Here is an 11253-nt window from a genome sequence, read left to right as displayed (position 1 = left end):
ATACACGTTTGGGCTTTCTTCCCAGTTAATGTCAGTCAGCATCACTGCATTGTGTATTTGTGTCTATTTATACCCACTGAGGAGCTACAGTTACGGCTTTATGCAGGAAGCTAAACCTAAGAGCTATTAACAAGCCTAAGCAGTTGAATTCAATGCTCAGGGGCAGGGGGGGACAGTTCTGGTACTAACTGGGAGGAGGGCTAGACTTGAGAAATAGTAACAGGAGACAATTTTCACCTTATTATTCATGTTATGGAAACCAAGCCTTTTTAAATATGCCTCATGATAGAAGCCACAAAATGTTGTTAATGTAGGAAGAGCCTTTCTGGGACTTACAGCAGCTTTCAGTCCTGGAAAGGCAAAAATACACACAGACCTCTCTATTTTTCTTGCAGACAGCTCCAGATCAGAAACTCCTGACACCAAACTTGCCAAAATTGTTCAGACATGCTCAAAATCACAAATAGAAATGAATTGTAGCCCCAGAAATGAGAGGGGTCAGAAGCTACTAACCAGGAATCTAATTTTGTAACCGGAACCTTTCTTTTATCTCTTTTACAGGTAATTTAGTTCCTGGATAAACCTCATGCTCAGCATCCCCTAGAGAGGGGTGAGAGACAGGAATCCTGCATGGCGAAACTAAGGCAGGCAGCTGTGAAATGACTTCTTGCAGTCACACTGCGGGTCAGGAGCAGGACTGCAAAGGGAATCTGCATCTCCTGGATCCCAAGGGCACAGAAATGCTGAAACAGAGATTAAGCACTGCCTGCAGGAAAGAGCTGGAGTGAGGTAAAAGGCCTGATCTGTCATCAGCTTGCTCTCCCATGCCTCACTCCAGAGCAGCAAAAAAGCAGATTACAAGAGGGTAGAATCCTTCCCATCCCTCCCAGCTGGGGCTGAGGCTGATGTTTCTTCTCATCATCCGGCAAAGCCCATTGCCCGGCTGTGGTGGCCTCTGCTCTGGAGCTCAGATGCAGGGTGGAGAAGGTGAAGACAGGATTCCTGCGTCTCCAAGCAAGGAGACAGCTTCCAATTTAAAGGGAAAAAAAGCACAGAGGGAGCTCTGCGGGCCCATCCCCAGGAGCAACTGCTCCAGCCAGAGCTGCTTCCCACCATAGTGTTGTTTTATAATCACACCTAAGCTGCAAACAGTGATCCCTGTGCTACATCTCTGTCCCTCTAAGCCTGTTGCAGGGGATACTGGTAAGGGTTTGTCTGAATCTGGACTCAGCATGCAAGCCTCTGGCACAGAGGGACAAAAGCTTTCTTCAGGAGCTCACTTCCAGATCTCAGTCTCAGTCTAGTTATTATTCACAACAGCTTTGCCTGGAAATGACTACAAACATGAGCAAAAGGTACCAGACTCTGAGGATGAGCATGCAAGCAAACTTCCAGGACAAAAACTCTGTCTGTCCTGCTCTTTTTGGGAGAGGCTGGAAAGGCACAGGAGCCCTTTTCTCACTGTTGTCCAATAAGTATGGAACTAAACCACCCAGGACCTAATGCAACTCCCAGGCATGAAATTTCCTTTAATATATGGCCTCTTATATTCACCTTTTCAGCAGTCTGATTTCTAAGTGGTGCACAGAGTTTGTAAATGGTCAGTGAATCTCTATGAGCACTTTACAGATGGGAAAATTACACCCAACCAACAGCAAGCTGCTGGGTGCTACCCATTGATTACTCATTTGTTACAACACAGGCCCCTTTCTACCACTTATAAATAAAAAACATGCTATAAAATGTAACTCTCTTGGAAAGCACGGAAGTGCATGGAGATGAAATTCTTTCCCAGACGTGGAGGTGATCTGTATTTACTGTAAACATTATCCCACATGTATATTTGGAAATGAAACAAGGGTTCCAGGCAGAGCTTCTCTGCAGTTGGAGGTTAACTCCTGTGCCAAGGCTTGCTCTAGCCCCACTTTCACAGAAAACCCCAACTTTCTTTGGATCACTCTGTACGTGTTACAGACAGGGTGGGGGAAAGGTTCATTTGCACAGACATCTGATGAGGCTTACTCACAAGTGTTACTCACCAGCCACTTGCTTTTGGGGAAGGAGAAGTTCAAGCCCCGTTCTTTGCTCAGACCCAAGGAACAGCCACAAATTACCTTCAAGTGAAAGGGCTGGGTTCGATTCAAGCCCATGTACCCTGCGGTTTGTATAAAGAAGCAACATCAGTTGGAAGGAATTTCTCTCAGCTGAAAGTCAGGAAACACATTTATGACTCTCAAATGGTCTAGGTATTTCTCAATAAGCACAAAGATAGTTCTCCAGAGTGAGGAGCAAGGGGAATCCTTCCTTGCTGTCAGGTGTTGGCTATATGACTAGCAAACACTGTTCAGCAAACCACCCTGACCGTGTGCACAACCTCAAACAGCATAACCCATCTGTAGCAGAAGGCTAAGCCATGCCTCAGTGAATTAAGATCCTAGGGAGTAAATTCTCTGTGAAGGAGTTACTAAGGAGTTGCTAACTATAGTTTGCTATATATGTTGTACTGACTGCGTTTTTTTTAATTCGTGTAAATGAGAAAAGGAGGCATTTGGCATTTTTAGGGAGGGTATGGAAACCCCTTTTTCAGGAATGGCCCTACCTGCCTTTCTTTTCTGCCTGCCTTTTCTGATGCTCAGCATAAGCGAGGAGTCAGAAGTCTGACTTGTAGATTTAACCGGCATCCCATTCCCTTTATGTGGGCTTGCTATTCCCAGTCAGGCTTTTGTATTCGAAACTCATATTCCAGGCGAACAAAACCAGACACTGCCAATTTGAAGTTTGAAGCTTGCCCCATTCTAAGAGAGGCTCAACAGGAAACTCATCTTGCTTCAAGCTGAAGGTTAGGAGGTCCTGCTGACATTAAAGAATGCCTGGATCTAGATTCAGCTCAGTCCTATCTGTGCAAGAACATCTGCAAACACAAAGCTGAAGCCTGAGGGCACTTGTATGACAGCCTCTTCTCCTGGGCTTCCCAACCCAGTCCCATAGCTTTGAGAGAATGAGGATCCAGTTAGCCTCTAGAGTATAACAGGTTGTCCTAGTGGCTGTCAGTATAGAGAAGCATAGAGAGTTCTGTAAATGAAAAATTATTTAAACCACATTTTAACTAAAAAATACAAAAGAAAGGGAAAGACCATTTAAAATATTCCTCCCTTGCTATATAGACTGTTTCCTATTAAAGGCAACTGTATGCAGCATTTCTGCTTCCTGTTGTGTAATATGGAATGTTAAAATCCCAATAGCACTTAAGAAGTTGTTAGAAACTCCAGAGAGTTTTCTATTCCCAAGAAATCTCTCCCAGTGAGAAGCAGGAAAAGTTCCTGTTGAATTTACAGCAAATACCTCAGACCCTATGTAATATTTATGGTCTTCCTCTCATCTTATCCAGGCTGGTTTGCTGTTTTGCTGCTGTGAAAGAAAAGCCTGTTTCAATGGTTAAAGGCTGTGACGTTCACTTTGAAGCATACTGAAGAGGATATGATAGCCACAGGAAATGTTCCAGTCTCACTGGAGTACCTCAGAGAGGTATTTGGCCAAATGAGAATTCTCTAATCTGATTCCCAGGAAAAAAATCACAGTAAGTTAATGAAGAAAGAGAAAGAAATGCGATGTATCTGCATTCATGGCTTGCCAGATCAGGATTCCAGGAAAGCCAGAGGAAAAATTCCCATTTGCTTTCATGGGAATAGGATTTTGACCCCAAAGAACTCCATTCAGCCATAGTTATGCTATAAACACTGTGAGAATTAGGTGGTGTCCATTTGCATTAAAAAGATGTCACTGCACGGTATGATGTGGATGTGTATTTGTATGGTCACAGGCTACAGATACTATAGCTTTTCTTGTTAGCAGATCTATGAAATGTCTCATAGGGGCAGTGAAACAATCTAGTAGTGTTGTCCACCACTTCATTCCTGAGTCAAAAAGCCAAGATGCCACCTCCAAATTGCTGGTTCAGTATTGATCCACATATAAAAGTGCCTGAGCTGTAACAACTGCAGAATAAATTTCTTCTCAAAAGTTATTCTAACTTTGCTGCCAGCAGAAGAAATGAACTTACAGTGGAAACAGTTGAGTATTCAAACCTGTTGGAGAGAGAGGAGATAAAGGAAGGATGCTTCCTTTGGGTTAAGCTTGGTACAATATAAAAATGATAAATAGATGATGTATGTGTACTGACAGCTCCTTTAGTGAACATTTCTGCAGCCCTATTTACAGCTTAAACTTTCAGAATAGAGGTTAGGGCTAAAAGTCTATGTTTACCATGATTCACATGTGCTAAGCACTCAAAAACTTTCACTGGTCCTTAGGGAAGATGCTGGGTGCACAATACTTTTTAAAATGTAGCCGTTTTCTGAGGAGTTGTGAAGCTTGTAACCAGAAACAGCATGTCCCAGTGGTGCTGAAGGCATCAGTCATGTTGAAAGGTGAGAAAATGGGACATGGCACCTGGATGAAAGGGATGAAGTGAGCAAAGAAGCAGCCAAGGGGCTAAAGATGAATCCCGGCTGTGAAGTCTGCTAGATGGTAGCATCAACTCTCAAAGGGAACAGCCTGAGCTTGAGTCATAGCAAGGTGGTCCGAGCAAAGTCCTGGAAAACACTGCCAAGATTAACCTTGCTCTGTTCTCTGTGGATGAGCGACACAACCCAACAGGTCACAACCCTGTCTCCTGCTGTCTCCACAAACAGAGAGAAGATTATGTGGGAAAGAGAAACCCGCATTAGCTGTATCCTTAAGGGCAAATCATAGTTCAGTATACAAAAAGTCCTAGGAACAAGAAACAGCAGGGGTGCTAAGCCTACATGTTCATTTTTAGTCTCCTTTGCGTATTCACACGTACACAGGAAGAGAGCTTATTGCACCAAATAAACCACAACTCTACTTTAGACATGGACAAGTAGTCCCAAACGAGTTGAAGGTGATGTTGCAGGGAAAGAAAGAAAAATTTAGTATGATGTCTCAAGAGACATATAGAGTGGAGAAGATGTGAAGCCCTTCATCCAGAAAGCAAACTGATGGAATAACCATAGAACAAGAAGAAATAGTAGCTGTTCCACACTGAAAAGCAGAGATACTGAGGGAACAGGTAAAAAGATTAAAGTTGGTGTCTGGTTTTATTTAACAACCTCATTAATTCCTTGAGAATAAAAAGGAATGAGTACATTCACATCTGAAATGACTTTGAAACATGCAGCCAACATCCGTGTTGCACTGAACACTTCGAAATACGAGGAGGAAACAGTGAAACAAGACTCAGTTTAGGGTAGTGATGGGAGGGAGGAAAGGTGAAAGGCCAGGGGGGGAGAGTGATCCAAAATGCAGATATTCAGTGGAAGAAATACAATCTGAAAGTGGGGATTGGGGTGGAGGTTATCATCTGAGACACAGATTTGTAAAACAGTAAGTGAAGATGGTTATAATTCATTTGTATGTAACTGCTGTGTGCGTTAGAAATCAACATCTCTGGCAAAGGGATCACCAGTGAGACTAGGTGGAAATTACTGGTGATTCCAACCCTGAAGGGAAAAAAGAACTCCAGCAGGTATAATAGGAATAATTAAGGGATAAATGCATATGATTATATGACACATTGAAATAGTCACATTTAGAAAACCCTTAAGAAAAGGTAAAGTTACCCTTTGAGAGCTGTGATATCACTGCTCTAAGAACATTCACAAGCCCCCACTAGACACTGGGTATTTGTTCAGGAAAATATCCCAAATCTCAGCCTTTCATAATCCTAGTAAGAGACCTAGGATGTGGGACAATGCAATCACAGTGCAGAGATACAGTCATCAAGGTACTGAAGACATGTATCAGCTCTCTGGTACGCAGACCTCATCTTTAGCCAGGCTATACGCCCGCTTACCTATTAACTAGGTTTTAAGATTGCATCTGTGAATTACTTCTTTGGTGACATGGGGTGAAACTGAGTTTAAGGAGAAATTGTCCGTCTCTGCATATGAGATCTTCTGACTTGTTTATAGTTTTCTTTCCTGGGGTGGTTTTGCTGCTCATGGCTGTCAGTTACAGTCAGAGCATGCAGTGAGAAGGAACTGATGAAAATGATGTTTGGGATATTCACTTGAATATCAGAGCACTTCAGTCTAGCAGCCCAATTAGACTAGATGAAGCACTTGAAGAACAAGAGCTTAATGCAGGAAGTGAGTCTGCATGGAAGAAAGCAAAGACTGGCCTGGTTCACATCACCAGCAAATCCTGCACCCCTGGGAATCTTGGATTTATCCAACACTTGGATACACTACACTAATGGGTACAAACTGGAACACAAGAGGTTCCACTTAAACTTGAGAAGAAACTTCTTCTCAGTGAGGGTGACGGAACACTGGAACAGGCTGCCCAGGGAGGTTGTGGAGTCTCCTTCCCTGGAGACATTCAAAACCCGCCTGGACACATTCCTGTGTAACATTATCTAGGTGTTCCTGCTCCGGCAGGAGGATTGGACTAGATGATCTTTTGAGGTCCCTTCCAATCTCTATCATACTGTGATACTGTGATACTGTAACACTCTCCATGGAAGCAGGATCTGAGCTGGGGTCTGGGCTCTGTCGGCAGTAGACATCACATGGTTCAGGCCATTTAGCCAACATGGCGTAAGAGAGCTATCTTTCAAGCAAGATGCTTGGAAATTTCTTCTGGGACTAATGGATTGAGAGTTAGTCAGAGAAGTGCTGAATTCAACATAAATTCCTCTCACCACCTCATTACCTCCCAGCCATTCTGCCTCTTGTTTGTTTAAATGGAGCTCCTGAAGACAGAGGATGTTCATTAGGAGCCTGGTATGATAAACATAGCACTTGTATATTTGCCTAATTTGACACATCTGATGAGCCAGAACTTCATAAATGCAAACTGCTACCAAAATTACTTAGACTTGTTGTTTTCTGTCTTCCTCAGTATATTCTATGGGCTGGTCTCATGACATTCTCCTTTGTGCAAGGTTTTTTGTCTATCTGAACTTTCTTATCCGGTAGAAGCCTCCAAGCTGGGCTCCTCTCAGGCACTTTACACATATTATTTCACTGCTTCAGGGGAATGGTTCAAATTATTATTTTCCAGCTGAGATGCAAAGACTAATTCATTCAAGACCACTTTTTCACATGTGACAATGTAGATTCCTTTGTGGCGCTCAAGGAGATAAAATGTATGCAAAGTGCCATGGGAAAACCAGGGAGCTAAAAGCAAGCATTTGGACACAGGAAACATTTGGTGCTCTGCAAATAGTGTGAAGTTGTGTGCTTTCAAATGTATCCTGTGTACTCTTCGGGGATAACCTGATTGTCAACTTGGGATGATGGGAGAGAATACAATATACTAGACACTGAGTAGGAATAATGATTGACAGATACAAACCTGAGCTGAAATCCTTTGCTGATACTAACCAAATGAAGCCAACAGCACTAGTCAATGCCAAGAAATTGGCTGCTAATCTTGTGGCCAAGCAGCATGACCACCCTCAAAGCTGCTCCAGCAGGGAGGATCAGTGCTATGTCACGAAGTTCAGGAAGTGATGTTAATCCTTTGCCTTGAAAATCAGCCACCTGTGTCTCTTGCCAGTCATTGTTGAGCCAAGCAACTTAGGCCCTGGGGTGATGTGGACCTCCTGTCTTCAGCTGTCTGCCCTGGAGGGAATATGGAGAGGTGACCTCCTACCTTCAGCCTTCCACTCAGGATGGGATACATTCAGGAGAGGGAAGATTGAAACAGCAGCTTTTAGTGGGCCAGAGCAGGGCTGGGAGGCCATGGCTTTGAGAAAGGCAGATCTCTGCTCTGGTGTTTGTGCCAGGGATGATCTCACCTCTAGCTCATTGGAAACCAGGCTTAGGTGCTTCTGATCTTTCCTGGAACGGACAAACTGGACAGTGAGGCCTGGAGCTGGTCACATGCCAGGAGGCTCTGGATGTCATCATCCATGCGTCAGCATGCAGGGCTTACAGCTGCAGAGCCTGCTTCATGGCTGTAATCCCAGAGAAGGGGTTCAGGGCAGCTGAGAGAGTTGCCAGGTAGGTGCCTACAGTTAAATGCAGTGAGTGTAGGTCTTAATGACAGCCCAGCAGATCAAAAGCAAGCAGCTGGGGCTTTGAGCAATACATGACCCTTTCTTCTCCTGCTGGCAAAGTGTGGCTGATGCTTAGGGCTGCCCTGCCAGCACTGACCTCCATGTCCTGGACACTGATGCAAGCATACCTCATTGCCATGGCCCCAAATAGCAGTGAGGAAAGCAAGCTGCCCTGGAGGGCACAAGAGAGATCATCCACAAAAGCATGTTTGGCAAACAACAAATCAGTGTAGGCAGTGGGATGTCATGGCACAAGGGGAAACATATTTGGAAGGGTGAATCTAGGTTTATTTCCATCCACCACTCACGAAAGAAAAAAAGGCGGACCATTTCATGGCTGTAATCATGATATCTGACAAGTAGCTAAGATTCACGTACAAAGTAATCTTATGAAGTAAATAGCTTTGTTCTGGTGCACTTAATTTAAAGCACTTGATATGTTTTAACACATTCTAACAGATTGCACTTAATAATGTCTAAAGAATAAGGGTTTCCAATCCCCACAGAGAAGAAAAGTCATACCAGCTATAAGCTGTGAAAACTCATCTCCTTCAGCCAGTTCTTGTGGAGAAGAAACAATTCCTGGGCCTTAGGAACCAATGCAGCCAAAGGAACTTGAATTGCAATGCACCAAATACCTGGACGAATGTTTTGTAAATCAACTCATGGGTGATTTGAGGAGTCACAGTAACAGCAAGGAAGAGTTAAATGCGATAAAAATCACGTTCTGCCCACACAGCTTATTAAGGGCCTCAGGAAAGGAGAGAAAAATAGAGGGAAGAAAAAAGACAAGAAGGAATCAGTTTGCAAAATATGATTGTTTTTGAAACCTTTGCCTAGCAACAGCCCAACAAATGCTGTAAGGATGGCTTTATTTCATATTCCCATTGGAATACCACAGAGTGTTTCGACACTAGCCAGCTCTCACTCTGAAACCCACCCTGGTGACCTCAGATGCCCTGCTCTGATACTTGGGCATCCCACAGCTTCTATCACATCCCCTTCTCAAGCTGACTGCAGCGCTGCCTGGCCATGGGGGAGCAGAGTTCCATCTGTTTCCGCTTGCCTACGTTGCAACAACCTATTCTCCCCAGTTGCTCTTGCTTGGCACAATGGAAGAAAACAACTTGATGTGCCAATTTCCTTCCCTCTGCTCCTGGTGTCACGCTGATGCTGCCCACCTCTGCACACTTGCCTCTGCTTGACCTTGCTTTCCCAACAGGCTGTCTGAGCTTGCCAGTGAAGAAACCAAAGTTAGGTCAAGTTCTTACGCCCTTTCTTGTTGGACACAGGAAAGAAATCAAAGCCCAGGTAAAATCTCTTCCCCATGGAGTGCTGTTTACTTTTCCCATCGTCTCACACATGCCAGTCCCCAGGCTTTGGGAACATGGCTTTGCTTTTAATTTGGGAACATGGCTTTGCTTTTCAGAGCAGACTCATAAATTTGAGTCCAACAGCAGAAACATATCAGGAAATTTAAACGAAGTCCACTGGAGCTGCTCGGAAAAGAAAGGCATCAATATCTCAGAAATTTAGCCTGAAATGAGTTTCAGATCCATTTGTATCCCTGCTTTCCCATGGAGCTCAGATGCTGAGAGCATAACCGGTGGCCACGCTGTGAGAAGCAGACAGTTGTGTGCATGGTAGAGAGATATAGGATAGCATACCGCTTCCCCAACTGCTTATGTTGCTACTGAGATAGGTATACCAGCATGTTCAAAAATGGGGTGGATTTAGGTGCCCCTGCCTCTTGCAGCTGCAAGGCACAGCTCAACAATGGAATCTGAAGAAAACCTCAGACTCTCGGATCGCCTGCTAAGCTCTGTGCTCAGCAGGAGTTGTGAGAGGCAGTGTCTTGGGAGAACAGCCAGCTCTCAGAGCTCCTGCTGAGCTCTGAACTCCAAGGAAACTGCAGTCCGGCAGTCTACATCCAAACATATCTCTCCTGTCTGCTTTCTTCTTTCCTTTGCCAATAGAACAGTGAGTCTCATCATAGGCACCAAGGATAGAATCATAGAATCCCAGACTGATTTGTGTTAGAAAGGACCTGAAAGCTCATCCAGTTCCAACCCCCTGCCATAGGCAGGGACACCTTCCAATAAACCAGGTTGCTCCAAGCCCACTCCAACCTGGCCTTGGGTAGGAACAATTCAGCCCTTAAGCATCAGTGCTTCCTGCCTTGGTGCCTCACTGCCCCATTGGTTAACAGGGACAGTAGCTCACAATTATCTTGCAGGGGTACTGTACAGCCAGCAGTTTAAACACTGGGTATTCTGGTGATAGACACATCAATGAATGTTAGATAAAGATGCCACTGGAGACAAAATCCTAGCAGGAAGCATTTTGTGGGTCATCTCCTAATGTGCCCCATCAGCAAAGAAGCAGCACGTGCACAGGCAATGGCTGATGTGTCTGGAACAAAAGCTCAGCAAGGCAGACATGAGCATGAACCTGCTCATTTGCTTACACACATTTGAAGCAAAAGCAGCTCAGCAGCTGTCATCGGGTGGCCAAAACTTCCTTTTATGGGCCCAGTTGCATGGAGTTGGGACTGCAAGTTGCCACCTCTGTTCTCCAGGTCCAGGTCCTGGAGACTTGGTTCCACAGTAACTGGAAGCAGATCTATGTACTTGCATCATGGATGTAACCTTCATCACAGCAGCTCACACAATTACATTTCCATCAACTAATACAGAGTATATGAGATGGAATTTCACCTGGCTTCATGCTTTGTCCTAGCTGTCAGAAATCAGACACTTCCTAACTTAGCATAACATTTGCTAATGCAGAGTTCACCCAGTTGCACTTTTTAGAACATTTTTGAGGTAGAAAAGTGACTTTACATGGGATTGTCTTGTTTTGCATCATGCTGCCACCATGGTTTGATCTAATGCTAGGAACCCAAGAGCTGGACTTACCATACCACTGAATCATGGTCTTCATGTCCCTATCACAAATCAGAGGCAGAGGGGACAATAGCTAATTAGTTACTATCTGCAAAGCACCCTGAAGCCCACAGAGAAGCATGGCAGTAAGTGACACGTGTTACTTCTTATTCTCGGAGTTAACAGTCCTTTACTTTGCAGTGTATCTTTGACTGAAGCTATCATACTCTTTCTACCTCCCCAACTCCCAACCACAGAGAGTTACAATACAGAGTACATCTGTTT

At 44.3% G+C, this 11253-nt stretch overlaps 1 long non-coding RNA gene across 1 annotated transcript; it reads right to left on the bottom strand.

Annotated features, from left to right (window-relative positions):
- Window positions 1–521: 521 nt before the first annotated feature.
- On the bottom strand, window positions 522–7506 carry LOC134155803 (uncharacterized). Its single transcript, XR_009961731.1, has 3 exons — window positions 7378–7506; window positions 2040–2155; window positions 522–766 (listed from the first exon to the last, which is right to left on the bottom strand). It is a non-coding gene; the product is annotated as an uncharacterized LOC134155803 (long non-coding RNA).
- Between the last annotated feature and the right edge of the window lie 3747 nt (window positions 7507–11253).

Source organism: Pezoporus occidentalis, unplaced genomic scaffold (assembly GCF_034315485.1).
Source record: "Pezoporus occidentalis ecotype Australia unplaced genomic scaffold, CSIRO_AGI_Poc_V1 ctg118, whole genome shotgun sequence".
Lineage (NCBI taxonomy): Eukaryota > Metazoa > Chordata > Aves > Psittaciformes > Psittacidae > Pezoporus > Pezoporus occidentalis.
The sequence above is the reverse complement of the archived record's forward strand: the minus strand, read 5'-3'. Positions and strand labels throughout refer to the sequence as shown.